Source organism: Bombina bombina, chromosome 3 (assembly GCF_027579735.1).
Source record: "Bombina bombina isolate aBomBom1 chromosome 3, aBomBom1.pri, whole genome shotgun sequence".
Classification (NCBI taxonomy): Eukaryota; Metazoa; Chordata; class Amphibia; order Anura; family Bombinatoridae; genus Bombina; species Bombina bombina.
Window position 1 is genome coordinate 289357790 of NC_069501.1, and position 19436 is coordinate 289377225.

At 39.4% G+C, this 19436-nt stretch overlaps 1 long non-coding RNA gene across 1 annotated transcript in view; it reads right to left on the minus strand.

The window, feature by feature from the left end:
• Positions 1 to 19119, minus strand: part of LOC128651604 (uncharacterized) — a 94359-nt gene extending 75240 nt beyond the window's left edge. Inside the window, exon 1 of the long non-coding RNA XR_008401136.1 lies at positions 19057 to 19119. This is a non-coding gene — a long non-coding RNA (uncharacterized LOC128651604). The remainder of the gene's footprint in view (positions 1 to 19056) is intronic.
• Positions 19120 to 19436: the final 317 nt, after the last annotated feature.

A 19436-nucleotide genomic window follows, 5' to 3' on the forward strand; every position in this document is an offset into this window, starting at 1 on the left:
GGGTGACACAAGTCTCGGATCTCTGTTCTGCGACCAGTGGAGATGGCTATCTAAGGTTGTCTAGGGACAGCCTTGGTAAAGATGTCCCACCCTACCTTCACTTCGAGCTTACTAGGATTAAGAGTTTCCTATCTAGCTGGGGCTTTTCCCCCTCCGCCTCGCGCCCACTTACTCCATGGGAATCTACTTGGAAGGGTGGGTGTAGACTCCACAAGCCTCTGTCGAGGCATTACTGTCTGCTAGAGGGTACGACGCCCCCGGGCCTGGCCCCGCATTTGAACAAGTGGGACACTATCCTCCACACTAGGATCTCGGCTGGTGCCTGGCAAGGGTCTCTTACCCTGAACAAAAAATCTTTGCATTGTGTGACAATGTTTGAAACGCACTATAAAGTCATCTCTCAATGGTACCTGGTCCCAGTGAGATTAGCCAAGATGTTCCCGACGTCCTCCCCACAATGCTGGAGGGAATGTGGGGCTCAGGGGAGCATGCTCCACGTCTGGTGGGAATGCCCCAGGTTGTCTCACTTGTGGAGTCTATGTTTCCGCACTCTATCTGCTTTCAAGATACAACTGCCCAAAAGCCCTGCCACAGCACTCCTACACCTAAACTTACACGCCCTCCCCAAACATCAACAGATCTTTTGTGTCTACCTTCTAACTTCAGTTAAAACCTGTATTGCTAGATGCTGGAAGAAAACTTCCCCCCCTTGCTGGTCCGATATCCTTAGGAACATGGCCTACCTACAGGTTATGGAAAGGGATATATTTTATAGTCTGGACAAAAGTGACCTGTTTGAGATTGTTTGGGCCGACTGGACGGAAACACATGACACCACATGGCTCCCCCAGGTCAGGGTATAGTAACGCACATATTTCCCGCCTTAGGCGAACCCCGATGGGTGCCTTTCATTCCTCCCTCTCCCTCCCCACCCATATGGATGAATCCTTCCCTCCCCCCCCCCACCCTCCCCCTTTGATAATTTCTCAGCAATGTACTGACTGCTATGTCTGATACTTCAATGATTCAGTTGTATCCTTTCTAATGTTTTTTTCCTTTTTGTTTGTTTGTATTCCACTCTAGTACTTTATGGTATGATTTGTACTATAATGTGCAGGGGATCTGCGAATCCCCAGTCAGTGTTATACTTGTTAAAACAAATAAAAAATTTGAAATAAAAAATAAAATAAAAATGTAAAATGACAGAAAAAAATAAACAAAGCTATCTAAAATAAAAAATGTAAACCTAAACTAATACCCCTATAAAAATAAAAAATCCCCCCCAAAATAAAAACACCCCCTAATCTATCAATAAACTACCAATAGCCCTTAAAAGGGCGTTATGTAGGGCATTTGCCCTAAAGAGATCAGCTCTTTTACATACAAAAATTACAAAGTACCCCCCCTAACAGTAAAACCCCCCACCCAACTAACCCTCCCAAAATAAAAAAAAAAAAAGTCTAAAAAAGGGCATTTAGCTCTTTTACTACCCTTAAAAGGGCAATCAGCTCTTTTACAGCTCAAAAAACCTTAATCTAAAAAAAAGCCACCCCAAAAATAAAAAGCCGAAGACTAAGCCCCAAATAGGTACTCACTGTTCCTGAAGTCCGGCGGTGAAGGTCTTCTTCCAGGCGGCTCCATCATCTTCTATCTTCATCCAGAGCGAAGGCAGCATGGTGCGGAGCGGTCTTCCCCAATGCATGGATCTGGAGCGGTGGTTCTCAGCGGCGGCAAACCTCAGCGGTGTCGAGGCTCCTCTTCATCCGATCTCCATCGTACACTAAAAATTTAATGGAAGGTACCGCATTTAATTTGGGGTACCTTGCATTCCTATAGGCTGAAATTTTAAAATAGGCCCATAGTATTAGAGCTACTGAAATCCTATTGGCTGTTCGAATCAGCTCCGGATCCGGGCATCAGGGAAGCCAGCTCCGCACCTTCACTCTGGGCCTTCTTCGCTCCGGATAAAGATAGAAGATGATGGAGCCGCCTGGAAGAAGACCTTCTCCGCCGGACTTCTGGAACGGTGAGTACATTTGGGGCTTAGTATTAGGCTTTTTTTTTTTTTGTGGTGTTTTTTTTTTTAGATTAGGGTTTTCTTCTACAAGATACGACGAGTCTACTGATTTCATCCTTACTTGTGGGATATTATCCTCCTGCCAACAGGAAGTGGCAAAGAGCACCACAGCAGAGCTGTATATATAGCTCCTCCCTTCCCCTCCACCCCCAGTCATTCTCTTTGCCTGTGTTATATTAGGAAGACATGGTAAAGTGATGTGTTAGTTTTAGTTTCTTCAATCAATTAGTTTTTTATTTTAAATGGTACCGGTGAGTACTATTTTTCTCAGGGGGTCATGGAAGAAGATTTCTGCCCTGAGGTTGATGATCTTAGCAGCTGTAACTAAGATCCACACTGGTTTCCACAAGACTTCTGAAGGTAACAGATGAGACATCTTCAGTGTGGAGACCGGTTTCATGCTACAAGCAGCATTAAGGTATGTGCAGCCTTTTTATTTCTGAGGAGACTTGATATATCAGAACTGGCTGGCATGTATGTCCCTGTATGGGAATGGGTAAGCAGTAAACCTATTATACAGTAAGGTTGTTACTGGAGTCCCTGGATTTTATTTATAGATAGTTGGCATTTTATGGGTATGACACTATGGGAGAGGCAAGAAAAACGGTTCATAACGTTTTTATTTTTTGGCAATAACCGGTATGATTACTGGTGTGTTTGAGGGGGTACATTGTTTTTCATCACTTGTGTGTAAAACCGCTTCCCCATGCGGTTGTGTTTGGGCCTACTCCAGCATCGCCCTTAAGGGGCGGAACTTATTTTTGCGCGCTCAAATGCGCACTTCCCTCAGACTAGGCAGCAGCAAGCAGTAACTCTGGTGGCTCCTGGCCTGTGTAACTCTGGTCCAGAGTGTTGGAATGTTGTTTCGAAGTACCCTGGGGACAGGTAGGCGCCACAGGAGGTGCAGATGGTATTTTTGATTATAAACTGACAATTTGTTAATCTAAGTACTTTAGAGCCTTATTTATCCCTTTTCTTCTGGGGTGCAATCATTTTTGGATAAACCAACAAATTTAAGTTAAATTTGGAGGCAATTTAACGTTATTTAAGCAGTTTTGGAAAAATTGTTCACTTTTTATTTTCTTAAAGGCGCAGTACACGTTTTTCAAAAGTTTATTTTAAACACAATAAAAAAGTGTTTAAATGACTTCTTTGGTTATTACTAGTCTGTTCAAACATGTCTGACATTGAGGAATCTGAATCTCATTGCTCTATGTGTTTAGAAGCTATTGTGCAACCCCCTCTAACATTGTGTAACTCTTGTACTGAAAGAGCCTTACATTGTAAAGACCATATATTAGGTCAAGAAAGTGTGCTTAAGGATGATTCTCAGTCTGAAGAGAATCAGGATATGCCATCCAATTCTCTCCAAGTGTCACAACCTTTAACGCCCACACAAGCGACGCCAAGTACTTCTAGTGCATCTAAGTTACAGGGTAAACGCAGTAGGTCAGATATTAATGTAAATACTGAATCCTCTGATGCTTTATTAGCTATTTCCGATGTACCCTCACAGTGCTCTGAATTGGGGGTCAGGGAATTACTGTCTGAGGATGAAATTTCAGACTCAGGGAATGATTTACCTCAGACAGATTCGGACGCTATGTCCTTTAAATGTAAGCTTGAACACCTCCGCCTGTTACTTCGGTAGGTTTTAGTGACTCTGGATGATTGTGACCCTATTGTAATTCCTCCAGAGAAATTGTGTAAGATGGATAAATATCTAGAAGTACCTACTTACACTGATGTTTTTCCGGTTCCTAAGAGAATTTCGGAAATTATTAAAAAGGAATGGGATAGACCAGGTATACCGTTTTCTCCCCCTCCTAATTTTAAGAAAATGTTTCCAATATCAGACACCATTCGGGACTCATGGCAAATGGTCCCTAAGGAAGAGGGAGCTATAGCTACCCTAGCTAAGCATACAACTATACCCATTGAGGACAGTTGTGCTTTCAAAGACCCTATGGATAAAAAATTAGAGGGTCTACTAAAGAAATTATTTATTAATCAGGGTTTTCTTTTACAACCTACGGCTTGCATTGTTCCAGTAACTACTGCAGCAACTTTTTGGTTTGAGGCTCTAGAAAAGTCTCTTAAGGTTGAGACCCCATTAGATGACATTTTGGATAGAATTAAGGCTCTCAAGCTAGCTAATTCTTTTATTACTGATGCCGCTTTTCAAATTGCTAAATTAGCGGCGAAGAATGCAGGCTTTGCTATCCTAGCACATAGAGCATTGTGGCTCAAATCTTGGTCTGCTGATGTCTCATCAAAAACTAAGCTTTCTTTCATGTAATTGGCAAGAGTCCATGAGCTAGTGACATATGGGATATACAATCCTACCAGGAGGGGCAAAGTTTCCCAAACCTCAAAATGCCTATAAATACACCCCTCACCACACCCACAATTAAATTTTACAAACTTTGCCTCTTATGGAGGTGGTAAAGTAAGTTTGTGCTAAGATTTCTACGTTGATATGCGCTTCTCAGCATTGTTGAAGCCCGATTCCTCTCAGAGTACATCGAATGTCAGAGGGACGTGAAGGGAGTATCACTTATTGAATACGATGATTTCCCTAACGGGGGTCTATTTCATAGGTTCTCTGTTATCGGTCGTAGAGATTCATCTCCTACCTCCCTTTTCAGATCGACGATATACTCTCAATTTACCATTACCTCTACTAATAACTGTTTCCGTACTGGTTTGGCTATCTGCTATATGTGGATGGGTGTCTTTTGGTAAGTATTTTTTAAATTACTTAAGACACCTCAGCTATGGTTTGGCACTTTATGCATTTATATAAAGTTCTAAATATATGTATTGTACTTATATTTGCCATGAGTCAGGTTCATGTATTTCCTTCTGCAGACTGTCAGTTTCATATTTGGGAAATATAAACATCTTTTAAAGAAATTTTTTTCTTACCTGGGATTTAGTCTTTTTTCAATTGACTACTTCTTGCAAATTGCGGGCAGTATTAGGCCCGCGGGTGTGTCAAATGCTAAACTTTATTGCGTCATTCTTGTCGCGAAAATATTTTTGGCGCGGAAAAATACGTCTATGACGCAACTTTGTCATTTCCGGCGTCATACTTGACGCCGAGACCTTTCACACGGTTGCGTCATTAGTGACACGAGTGTGTCATTTCCGGTTATTTTTGGCGCCAAAAAAGTTTACGTTACGTTGTGCGTCATACTTGCCTCTTGCTTTTTTCGCTATCAGAGGGCTATGCTATTTGCATTTTTTCCCATTCCTGAAACTGTCATATAAGGAAATAGATAATTTTGCTTTATATGTTGTTTTTTCTCTTACATTTTGCAAGATGTCTCAATCTGATCCTGCCTCAGAAGTTTCTGCTGGAACATCGGTTCTACCAAAGCTAAGTGCATTTGTTGTAAAATTGTAGAAATTATTTCGCAGAATGTCATTTGTAATAGTTGTCATGATAAACTTTTACATGCAGATAGTGTATCCATCAGTAATAGTACATTGCCAGTTGCAGTTCCTTCAACTTCTAATGTGCATGATATACCTGTAAATTTTAAAGAATTTGTTTCTGATTCTATCTTGAAGGCTTTGTCTGCATTTCCACCTTCTAATAAACGTAAAAGTTATTTTAAAACTTCTCATTTAGTTGATGAAATTTCAAATGACCGACAACATAATAATTTATCCTCTTTTGATGAGGATCTATCTGATACAGAAGATCCTTCCTCAGACATTGACACTGACAAATCTACTTATTTATTTAAAATAGAGTATATGCGTTCTTTATTAAAAGAAGTGTTAATTACTTTGGATATTGAGGTAACCAATCCTCTTGACGTTCAGTCTAATAAACGTTTAAATGCTGTTTTTAAACCTCCTGTGGTTTCTCCAGGGGTTTTTCCTATTCCTGAGGCTATTTCTGATATGATTTCTAAGGAATGGAATAAGCCAGGTACTTCTTTTATTCCTTCTTCAAGGTTTAAAAAAATTGTATCCTTTACCAGCAAAATCTATAGAGTTTTGGGAAAAAATCCCCAAAGTTGATGGGGCTATTTCTACTCTTGCTAAACGTACCACTATTCCTATGGAAGATAGTACTTCCTTTAAGGATCCTTTAGATAGGAAGCTTGAATCTTATCTAAGGAAGGCCTATTTATATTCAGGTCATCTTCTTAGACCTGCAATTTCTTTGGCTGATGTTGCGGCTGCATCAACTTTCTGGTTGGAGAATTTAGTGCAACAGGAATTGGATTCTGACTTATCTAGCATTATTCGCTTACTGCAATATGCTAATCATTTTATTTGTGATGCCATTTTTTATATTATCAAAATTTATGTTAGATCCATGTCTTTAGCTATATTAGCTAGAATAGCTTTGTGGCTTAAATCTTGGAATGCTGACATGACATCTAAATCTAGATTACTATCTCTTTCTTTCCAAGGTAATAATTTATTTGGTTCTCAGTTGGATTCTATTATTTCAACTGTCACTGGGGGAAAGGGAGTTTTTCTGCCTCAGGATAAAAAACCTAAGGATAGATCTAAAGCTTCTAACCGTTTTCGTTCCTTTCGTCAGAATAAGGAACAAAAACTCAATCCTCCCCCCAAGGAATCTGCTTCCAATTGGAAGCCTTCCTCAAATTGCAATAAATCCAAGCCATTTAGGAAACCAAAAGTCAGCCCCTAAGTCCGCATGAAGGTGCGGCCCTCATTCCAGCTCAGCTGGTGGGGGGCAGATTAAGGTTTTTCAAGGATATTTGGATAAAATCTGTCCAAAATCAATGGATTCAGAGCATTGTCTCTCAAGGGTATCGAATAGGATTCAGGAGTAAGATCTCCTGTGAGAAGATTTTTTTCTCTCACGTATCCCAGCAAATCCAGTAAAAGCTCAGGCTTTCCTGAAGTGTGTTTCAGACCTGGAATCATCAGGGGTAATCATGCCAGTTCCTCTTCAGGAACAATGTTTGGGGTTTTATTCAAATCTATTCATTGTCCCAAAGAAGGAAAATTTATTCAGACCAGTTCTGGATCTGAAAATTTTGAATCGTTATGTAAGAGTACCAACTTTCAAGATGGTGACTATAAGGACTATTCTGCCTTTTGTTCAGCGAGGACATTATATGTCCACAATAGACTTGCAGGATACATACCTTCATATTCCGATTCATCCAGAACATTATCAGTTTCTGAGATTCTCTTTTCTAAACAAACATTACCAATTTGTTGCTCTTCCATTTGGCCTAGCAACAGCTCCAAGAATTTTTCGAAGGTTCTGGGTGCCCTACTCTCTGTAATCAGAGAACAGGGTATTGCTGTGTTTCCTTATTTGGACGATATCTTGGTACTAGCTCAGTCTTAACGTACTGCAGAATCTCACACGAATCAACTAGTGTTGTTTCTTCTGAAACATGGTTGGAGGATCAATTTACCAAAAAGTTTCTTGATTCCTCAGACAAGGGTCACCTTTTTTGGCTTCCAGATAGATTCAGTGTCCATGACTCTGTCTCTAACAGACAAGAGACGTTTAAAATTGGTTGCAGCCTGCCGGCACCTTCAGTCTCAGTCATTCCCTTCAGTGGCTATGTGCATGGAAGTTTTAGGTCTCATGACTGCAGCATCGGACGCAATCCCCTTTGCTCGTTTTCACATGAGACCTCTACAGCTTTGTATGCTGAATCAATGGTGCAGGGATTATACAAAGATATCACAATTAATATCCTTAAATCCCAATGTACGACACTCTCTGACATGGTGGATAGATCACCATCATTTAGGTCAAGGGGCTTCTTTTGTTCGACCAACCTGGACTGTGATCACAACAGATGCGAGTCTTTCAGGTTGGGGAGCTGTTTGGGGATCTCTGACAGCACAAGGGGTTTGGAATTCTCAAGAGGCGAGATTACCAATAAATATTTTAGAACTCCGTGCAATTCTCAGAGCTCTTCAGTTTTGGCCTCTGTTAAAGAGAGAACCGTTCATTTGTTTTCAGACAGACAATATCACAACAGTGGCATATGTCAATCATCAGGGTGGGACTCACAGTCCCCAAGCTATGAAAGAAGTATCTTGGATACTTACTTGGGCGGAATCCAGCTCCTGTCTAATCTCTGCGGTGCATATCCAAGGTGTAGACAATTGGGAGGCGGATTATCTCAGCCGCCAGACTTTACATCCAGGGGAGTGGTCTCTCCATCCAGATGTGTTTTCTCAGATTGTTCAGATGTGGGGTCTTCCAGAGATAGATCTCATGGCCTCTCATCTAAACAAGAAACTTCCCAGATACCTGTCCAGGTCCAGGGATGTTCAGGCGGAAGCAGTGGATGCGCTGACACTTCTTTGGTGTTATCATCCTGCTTACATTTTCCCACCTCTAGTTCTCCTTCCAAGAGTGATCTCCAAAATCATCATGGAACAATCATTTGTGTTGCTGGTGGCTCCAGCATGGCCACACAGGTTTTGGTATGCGGATCTGGTTCGGATGTCCAGTTGCTCGCCTTGGCCACTTCCGTTACGGCCAGACCTACTATCTCAAGGTCTGTTTTTCCATCAGTATCTCAAATCATTAAATTTGAAGGTATGGAAATTGAATGCTTAGTGCTTAGGTTTCTCTGACTCAGTGAATAATACTATGTTACAAGCTCGTAAATCTGTCTCTAGAAAGATTTATTATAGAGTTTGGAAGATTTACATTTCATGATGTTCTTCTCATAAATTCTCCTGGCATTCTTTTAGAACACCTACAATTTTACAGTTTCTTCAGGATGGTTTGGATAAGGGTTTGTCTGCAAATTCCTTGAAAGGACAAATCTCCGCTCTTTCTGTTTTATTTCACAGAAAGATTGCTATACTTCCTGATATACACTGTTTTGTACAGGCTTTAGTTTGTATTAAGCCTGTTATTAAATCAATTTCTTCTCCTTGGAGTCTTAATTTGGTTCGGAAAGCTTTACAGGCTTCTCCATTTGAACCTATGCATTCTTTGGACATTAAAATACTTTCTTGGAAAGTGTTGTTCCTTTTGGCCATCTCTTCTGCTAGAAGAGTATCTGAGCTATCTGCTCTTTCTTGTGAGTCTCCTTTTCTGATTTTTCATCAGGATAAGGCAGTTTTGCGGACTTCTTTTCAATTTTTACCTAAGGTTTTGAATTCTAACAACATTAGTAGAGAAATTGTTGTCCCTTCCTTGTGTCCTAATCCAAAGAATTCTTTGGAAAGATCCTTACGTTCTTTGGATGTGGTAAGAGCTTTGAAATATTATGTGGAAGCTACTAAAGATTTCAGGAAGACTTCCAGTCTATTTGTTTTATTTTCTGGTCCTAGGAAAGGTCAGAAGGCATCTGCTATTTCCTTGGCTTCTTGGTTGAAACTTTTGATTCATCAAGCTTATTTAAAGTCGTGTCAGGCCCCGCCTCAGAGAATTACAGCTCATTCTACTAGATCAGTCTCCACTTTGTGGGCTTTTAAGAATGAAGCTTCAGTTGATCAGATTTGCAAAGCGGCAACTTGGTCCTCTTTGCATACATTTACTAAATTCTACCGTTTTTATGTATTTGCTTCTTTGGAAGCAGTTTTTGGTAGAAAAGTTCTTCAGGCAGCTGTTTCAGTTTGATTCTTCTGCTTTTGATTTAAGATTTTTTTCTTTCAATTATGAAAATAAACTTATTTTTTTGGGTTGTGGATTATTTTTTTCAGCGGAAAATGGCTGTTTTTATTATTTATTTTTTTTATTTATTTTTATTGAGGTTCTTTTCAATAGAAACAATGAATAGTTGCCATAACAAGCATACAAAAGAAAGCAAATGGTTACAGGGTAGGCAATGAAAACAAGGGAAAGAAACGTACAGTATACATTACATGTTCAGTACAGGAAATAATTGCTGGACAAACTGTAAACCCACCAGATGATTTGAGTGGTCACTCTGGGACCACATAATTATAAGTAACCTAGTATAAGGTAGGTAAGCTTTAATGTGAGGGGGCCACTCATGGACCCCAAGTGAAGGACCTCTTATTTTATATCTTTTGGTACTATATTTCTGGTGCATATTTTAACAGGGTAGGATGACACTGAAATAAGCTTGTATAACTAGGGAGATGCCATGAGGATAATATATTATGAATTAACATGACAGAGTTATAGCATATATACAACATGTCTAACAAAATGTGAGCCTTCTTGAAAACCTATGGGGCCGCTCATGGTCTCCTAATAGGTAATATTAGAACAGAAAGGTGTTCTGACATAGCAGGAGCCACTCATGAATCCCAAGTGAAGACACTGGTATGAGTGATCTACAATATATACGGCTCAGACACCTGCCCGTTTATCTTAAAAACTATATATTTCAAGCAACCACTATGTAGGGGTGAATAAAGCAGCAACTACTACCAAGCTGGGGGCTGCTATGTAGGGTCAAATATATGCCTAGGTGGGAAAACCTTAGAGTTCTGGGTGCAGGTATATTTTGTCATAGGTACTATAGGGGATACATAATAGTTACATAAGCCTAAGGGAACTTTGGCATTGTCCTAATGTAAATCTATGGGACACGTAAGCATAACTTAATTAATAGGTTTTAGGGAGAAGATTAATAGGAGTGGATGCTAAACGGTTGCAAAGAATAGGTGGCCAATGTGGATACAGGTGATACAGTCATAATATCTATAGGGTTAGTTAGGCTAGCTATGTGGAATCATAATAGGACCTCCCAACATTAGCAGAATGTAAGTGAGTCAGTTATACAGATGTAGTAGTTCTCAAATACCTCTCAAATTACAAGATATTACCTCCTGCTTCATGTGATAGGGAATACATGCAATACAGGTCAGGTAAATATGTCCATAAATCCAGTATTAAACAAGAGCTATTTAGTTGGGTCGGCTGAGGGTAAAAAAATGGCATAAACCTGTCTGATAGACCCATATGCAATGTAAAAAACAAACAAAAACTTTTGATGCATGCACATACACCCCCCCTGCAATAACAAGGTACACATACAAACAGACATGCCGGACACAGCTATTTTGGCCGCAGACAGCTGAGTCGCCTTAAATTACGTGGGTACTGATATAATGCTATAATACAACAGGAGATAATAAATGAACCGTCGTGTAAACCCAGACAAACCTACTTCATGCTAGGGTAGATTAAAAAGGGGGAGACCCATTAATAATTTACCACGGTAACCACCAAGCGTATATAAACCACTGTATGTAGGCCCACCCCATTACTCTGCATAAGACACAAAGCATACGGCACCTGATAAATAAAAAAAAAAAAATATTAAAAAGTTAGTATTAAATGGCTAAAAAGTTTCCCACAATACCAGTGTCACTCAGTCTAGATGAACTCCCGTTGAGAGTGCCAAACAATAGGATCCCCAGCAAAAAACAAGCAAGAATAGGGCCAGATCCCAAGACACAATATACAGGGCTCTCGTGATGAATATAATAGGCACACGATCCCCCTTTCAGGGAATCCCGATGTCTAGCCTACTCCAATGCGGTCACTAACTCTGTGCCCCACACTTATAATACCGGGTTGTCAAGAAGGCCAGTCCCATATAATCAAGAATGTTAATGTGCAGTCTATGTGTTGTTTGCAGCGTGAGAGGCAGCAACGTGTTGCAAGACTGAGACATATGGTCATTTGGAGACTTCTTTAGAAGCAGCATGTCTCCGTGTATCGTGCGGGTAGGAGGCAGGCATGCATGGGGAGACTCTCCCTTCCGATATAGAAGACCTAGTTTGTCGGTCCATCCGGGTTCCAATCAACAGAGACAGCTATGGCTGTGTTGCTTGGTATGTGAGAAAGGGCTGTCTCCATCATTGACCCCGGGCAGCACTTAGCTGTCCTCACCACAGACCGTTCCCCCAAGGCTTTTGAAGATGTATTAGCTGGCCCGGAGTTTGTTGTCAACGTATACAAGTTAGAGTCTTCATTATCGATAGCTCTAGGCCCATAAATTGTAGGGGTTGATCCGATAGGTCACGGGGATGGCAGTGACGGGGCTTTACCTCCCCGATGGTCTGAGATAATTAGTATTGCAGGTATTGCTCTATTAGATCCCACTTCAGCAACTGGGCACAATATGGCAGGTTCTCCCTCTGCGAGTACAGTAGCTCCGCTGCCATCTCCCAACTCCATCTCGGGGAGCCTCTCAATCGCACCACTGAGCATGCAAGGTGTCAGTGAATGCCGTTTGGTAGGTGTCAAGTAGATCGCTGATCGCTTGTAAGAGTAGGTCTGTCATTCTCCCAACACTTTAGATAGATGTTGATGGCGGGTGTATTTAATGTGAAAGGAAAGAAAAGGGTGCTCTCACAGCACTTAGTAACAACAGAGATCCGAGGACACTCTGCCGGGGGGTCAAGTAGGAGGCCGCAACCTCATGTAGTCTCCGGTATATAATAGTTGCAAATATGCTAGTAAATGTTTGCTGCATTCAGTTGAGATATGTCATCTGTATCAGGATCTGTAGTTGTTACTGGCTGTTTTTATTTTATTCCCTCCCTCTCTAGTGACTCTTGAGTGGAGATCCACAGCTTGGGTATTGCTATCCCATACGTCACTAGCTCATGGACTCATGCCAATTACATGAAAGAAAACATAATTTATGTAAGAACTTACCTGATAAATTCATTTCTTTCATATAGGCAAGAGTCCATGAGGCCCACCCTTTTTATGGTGGTTATGATTTTTTTTGTATAAAGCACAATTATTTCCAAATTTCCTTTGTTGATGCTTTCTACTCCTTTCTTTATCACCCCACTGCTTGGCTATTCGTTAAACTGAATTGTGGGTGTGGTAAGGGGTGTATTTATAGGCATTTTGGGGTTTGGGAAACTTTGCCCGTCCTGGTAGGATTGTATATCCCATACGTCACTAGCTCATGGACTCTTGCCAATATGAAAGAAATTAATTTATCAGGTAAGTTCTTACATAAATTATGTTTTTAGCTATTCCTTTTAAAGGTAAACCCCTTTTTGGGCCTGAATTGAAGGAAATAATTTCTGACATTACAGGAGGTAAAGGCCATGCCCTACCTCAGGATAAGTCTGTTAAGATGAGGGGTAAACAAAACAATTTTCGCTCCTTTCGGAACTTTAAAGGAGGACCCTCAGCTTCCTCTTCTTCCACAAAACAGGAAGGGAATTTTACCCAATCTAAGTCAGTCTGTAGACCCTACCAGAACTGGAATAAAGGTAAACAATCCAAAAAGCCTGTTGTTGCTACTAAAACAGTATGAAGGGGCGGCCCCCAATCCGGGACCAGATCTAGTAGGGGCAGACTTTCTTTTTTCGCCCAGGCTTGGGCAAGAGATGTTCAAGATCCCTGGGCACTAGAAATAGTGACTCACGGTTATCGATTGGAATTCAAGGACTTTCTCCCAAGAGGGAGATTTCATCTTTCAAGATTGCCTGTAGACCAGATAAAAAGAGAGGCGTTCTTACGCTGTGTAAAAGACCTCTCTACCATGGGAGTAATTTGTCCCGTTCCACAATCGGAACAGGGACAGGGATTTTACTCAAATCTTTTTGTGGTTCCCAAAAAAAAAGGGAACTTTCAGACCCATTTTAGATCTCAAGTGTCTAAACAAGTTTCTCAGAGTTCCATCATTCAAGATGGAGACTATACGAACAATCTTACCAATGATCCAGGAGGGTCAATTTATGACTACCGTGGACTTGAAGGATGCTTACCTTCATATTCCTATCCACAAGGATCATCATCAGTTTCTAAGGTTTGCCTTTCTAGACAAATAATATCAGTTCGTGGCTCTTCCTTTCGTGTTGGCCACAGCACCCAGAATCTTTACAAAGGTTCTAGGGTCTCTTCTGGCGGTTCTCAGACCATGAGGCATAGCAGTGGTGCCATATCTGGACGATATTCTAATCCAGGCGTCCACGTATCCACTGACAAAATCTCACACGGACACAGTGTTGTCTTTTCTGAGAACTCACGGTTGGAAGGTGAACATAGAGAAAAGTTCACTAGTTCCACAGACAAGGGTTCCACTGTTATTTTATAGATCACCCCCTCTCTTTGTTAATAGTACTGTAGAATTCTAATACACGTATCACACTTCGCACAATTACCAACTCCTTTATATGTATACTGGATACACTTATTATTTGTTTTAATATTTGGATACCTTTAGCTTTCTTTTAGCGCACTTACTATCACTACAATTTTTCCTTTCTTGGGAACTCTGATAGACTCGGTTGACATGAAAATTTTTCTGACGGAGGACAGAAAATCAAAGATTCTAAATACTTGCCGAGCACTTCAGTCCATTCCTCGGCCATCAGTGGCTCAGTGTATGGAGGTAATTGGATTATTGGTAGCGGCAATGGACATCATTCCATTTGCTTGCTTTCATCTCAGACCACTGTAGCTGTGCATGCTCAGACAGTGGAATGGGGATTATGCGGATCTATCTCCTCAGATAAATCTAGATCAAGAAACCAGAGACTCTCTTCTTTGGTGGTTGTCGCTGGATCATCTGTCCCAGGGGACTTGTTTCCGCAGACCCTCGTGGGTGATAGTGACAACGGACGCCAGCCTTCTGGGCTGGGGTGCAGTCTGGAATTCCCTGAAGGCTCAGGGTGTTTGGACTCAGGTGGAGTCTCTACTTCCGATCAATATTCTGGAACTGAGAGCAATATTCAATGCGCTTCAGGTGTGGCCTCAGTTGGCATCGGCCAAATTCATCAGATTCCAGTCGGACAATATCATGACTGTGGCATATTTCAATCATCAGGGGGGGGAACAAGGAGTTCCTTAGCGATGTTAGAAGTATCCAAGATAATCCGTTGGGCGGAGGCCCACTCTTGTCATTTGTCAGCAATCTACATCCCAGGAGTAGAGATCTGGGAAGCGGATTTTCTAAGCCGACAGACCTTTCATCCGGGGGAGTGGGAACTCCACCCGGAGGTATTTGCCTCACTGATTCTCCAATGGGGCAGACCGGAATTGGATCTGATGGCATCTCGACAGAATGCCAAGCTTCCAAGATATGGATCCAGGTCGAGGGATCCTCAGGCCGAACTGATAGATGCCTTGGCAGTACCTTGGTCGTTCAGCCTAGCTTATGTGTTTCCACCGTTTCCTCTCCTTCCATGCGTGATTGCTCGAATCAAACAGGAGAGAGCTTCAGTGATCCTGATAGCGCCTGCGTGGCCACGCAGGACTTGGTATGCGGATCTAGTGGACATATCCTCTCTATCACCGTGGAAACTTCCTTTGAGACAGGTCTTCTCATTCAAGGTCCTTTCCAACATCCAAATCTAATTTCTCTGCAGCTGACTGTGTTGAGATTGAATGCTTGATTTTATCGAAGCAGGGATTCGGTTATCAGTACTTTGATACAGGCTAGAAAGCCTGTCACTAGAAAGATTTATCATAAGATATGGCGTAAATATCTTTATTGGTGTGAATCCAAAGGGCTACTCATGGAGTAAAGTTAGGATTCCTAGGATTTTGTCTTTTCTCCAAGAAGGATTGGAGAAAGGTTTATCAGCTAGTTCCTTAAAGGGACAAATTTCTGCGTTGTCAATTTTGTTTCACAAACATTTGGCAGATGTACCTGATGTTCAGTCTTTTTGTCAGGCTCTTACCAGAATTAAGCCTGTTACATAACTTGGACGTGGTCCGTGCCTTAAAGTTTTACTTACAGGCAACTAAGGATTTCCGTCAATCATCTTCATTGTTCTTTCTGGAAAGCATAGGGGTCAGAAAGCTACGGCTACCTCTCTTTCTTTTTGGCTGAGAAGTATCATCCGCCTGGCATGGACTGCTGCTGGCATGGACTGCTGGACAGCAGCCTCCTGAAAGAATTACGGCTCATTCTACTAGGGCTGTGGCTTCCACATGGGCTTTTAAAAATGATGCATCTGTTGAACAAATTTGTAAAGCTGCGACTTGGTCGTCCCTTCGTACTTTTTCCAAATTTGATACTTTTGCTTCTTCTGAGGCTGTTTTTGGGAGAAAAGTTCTTCAAGCAGTGGTGCCTTCCATTTAGGTCTCTGTCTTGTCCCTCCCTTTCATCCGTGTCTTGTTGCTTTGGTATTGTATCCCACAAGTTAGGATGAAATCCGTGGGCTCGTCGTATCTTGTAGAAGAAAAGGAAATTTATGCTTACCTGATAAATTGATTTCTTCTACGATACGACGAGTCCACGGCCCTCCCTGTCAATTTAAGACAGATTATATTTTTTATTATTTATAACTCCAGTCACCTCTGCACCTTTTAGCTTTTCCTTTCTCTTCCTATAACCTTCGGTCGAATGACTGGGGGTGGAGGGGAAGGGAGGAACTATATATACAGCTCTGCTGTGGTGCTCTTTGCCACTTCCTGTTGGCAGGAGAATAATATCCCACAAGTAAGGAAGAAATCCGTGGACTCGTATTGTAGAAGAAATCAATTTATCAGGTAAGCATAAATTTCCTTTTTTGGTCTGTAAAAGAGCTGATTGCCCTTTTAAGGGCAATGCCCATACAAATGCAATGGGCAGTTTAGGTTTTTTTAGTGTTAGGTTTTTTATTTTGGGGGGTTTGGTGTGGTTACTGTTAGGGGGGACTTAGTATTTTTTTTTAATGTAAAAGAGCTTTTTAACTTAGGGCAATGCCCTACAAAGGGTCCTTTTAAGGGCTATTGGCAGTTTAGTTTAGGAGTTTTTTTTTTGGGGGGGGGGCTTTTTTTATTTTCATAGGGGTATTAGAATAGGTTTAATTTTTTTATTTTTGATAATTTTGTTTATTTTTTTCTGTAATTTTAGACTTTTTTATTTTTTGTAATTTTAGATTCATTTTTTGTAAAATAATTTTTTATTTTAAAGGGAGTTATTAGGTTAGGGGGCTTAGTAATTAAATAAGTTATTTGCATTTTGGGGGGTTGGCGGTATAGTAGTTAATAGGAAATAATAGGTTAATTAGGTTTATTGCGATGTGGAGGTTTGGCGGTTTAGGGATTAATAGGTTAATTAGGTTTATTGTGATGTTTGGGTTGGCAGTTTAGGGGTAAATAGGTTAATTAGGTTTATTGCAATGTGGGGGATTGGTGGTGTAGGGGTTAATAAGGTTTATTGCGATGTGGGGAGTTGGCGGTTTAGGGGTTACTATTTTTATTATGTTATTTGCGTTGTTTAATTTGCAGATTAGGGGTTAATTACTTTATTATTTTGTGATGTGAGGGTTGGCGGTTTAGGTGTTTGTTAATATTTCTTGCGGGGGCTTAGGTTTTTTATTGTTAATACTTCTTTCGGGCGGTTAGGTTTTTTTTGTGTTATACTTCGTTTGGGCGGTTAGGTTTTTTTATTATTTCGTGCGGGTGGTTAGTTTTTTTGTTATTTTGTGTGGGTGATTACGTGTTTTTTTTTTATTTTGTGCTGGCGGTTGCGTGTTTTTTTTTTCTTAATGCTTTGTTTGCCTACGCTGCATCCAGGTGGATTTCGAAAATGGCAGGGTGGTGAAAGAATTTTGGCTGTCTCGCTCAGCCAACATTCCTTTGAGGATTCATGTGCAACTGGCGACAACGACGGACACGTTATAAACGCGATAATAGTATATATATATATATATATATACAGTATATATATATTACAATGTCCTCTTGAAAATTAAAAAATAAATATATTATTATAGATCTATATAAATATATTTATATATACATATAGATATATATTTGCACACACACAAACACATCATTTTAAATATATTTATAAACTGGGCTAGAAGTGGAAAGCTAAATTATTGCAATTCCGCTTATAAAATTAACCAGAGATTGGATCTCAGGTTAATTTTATAAATCTGCCCCAAATGCCCCCAAAATACTATCTAGTGTACTTTATTAAAAAATAAAGATAGAAGCCTCTTTATTTTTTTAATAAAATTACTGCACTAGGCAGTGTTTCGGGGTTAAAGTTGGTGGGAGTGCGGTGCACTGAAAAGTGCCTATACATTGCGGTCAATGGGAACTGTGTGTTCCCTTGAAATATATATGCATATACACATAGTAACACATAAATATATATGTATATACACATAGTAACACATAAATATATATGTATATACACATAGTAACACATAAATATATATGTATATACACATAGTAACACATAAATATATATGTATATACACATATTAACACATATATATGTATATACACATATTAACACATAAATATATATGTATATACACATATTAACACATAAATATATATGTACACATATTAACACATAAATATATATGTATATACACATATTAACACATAAATATATATGTATATACACATAGTAACACATAAATATATATGTATATACACATAGTAACACATAAATATATATGTATATACACATAGTAACACATAAATATATATGTATATACACATAGTAACACATAAATATATATGTATATACACATAGTAACACATAAATATATATGTATATACGCATATTAACACATAAATATATATGTATATACACATAGTAACACATAAATATATATGTATATACACATAGTAACACATAAATATATATGTATATACACATAGTAACACATAAATATATATGTATATACACATAGTAACACATAAATATATATGTATATACACATATTAACACATAAATATATATGTATATACACATAGTAACACATAAATATATATGTATATACACATAGTAACACATAAATATATATGTATATGCACATATTAACACATAAATATATATGTATATACACATAGTAACACATAAATATATATGTATATACACTTAGTAACACATAAATATATATGTATATACACATAGTAACACATAAATATATATGTATATACACATAGTAACACATAAATATATATGTATATACACATAGTAACACATAAATATATATGTATATACACATAGTAACACATAAATATATATGTATATACACATAGTAACACATAAATATAATGTAATGAGTAAGGCAATCTGCTGAAACGCGTATACCTGTCTATTTTTGCAGTCTGCTTCCTAACAGTAGATTCTTTTCTGTCATGTATTAGCCCCGGGGAGTATGTTCCTATTCTCCCCTCACACTGTTTGTTTTGGTTAGTTAATTACTAACCTTTGTGTGTTTATTTCACTCATTTGTGTTGTAACCATGCAAGTCGTTTCAAAATAAACCTTTTTGTTGCAACTCATTCGCACCTGTGCTCCTCATTTTCTAACACATAAATATATATGTATATACACATAGTAACACATAAATATATATGTATATACACATAGTAACACATAAATATATATGTATATACACATAGTAACACATAAATATATATATATGTATATAAGCATATTAACACATAAATATATATGTATATACACAT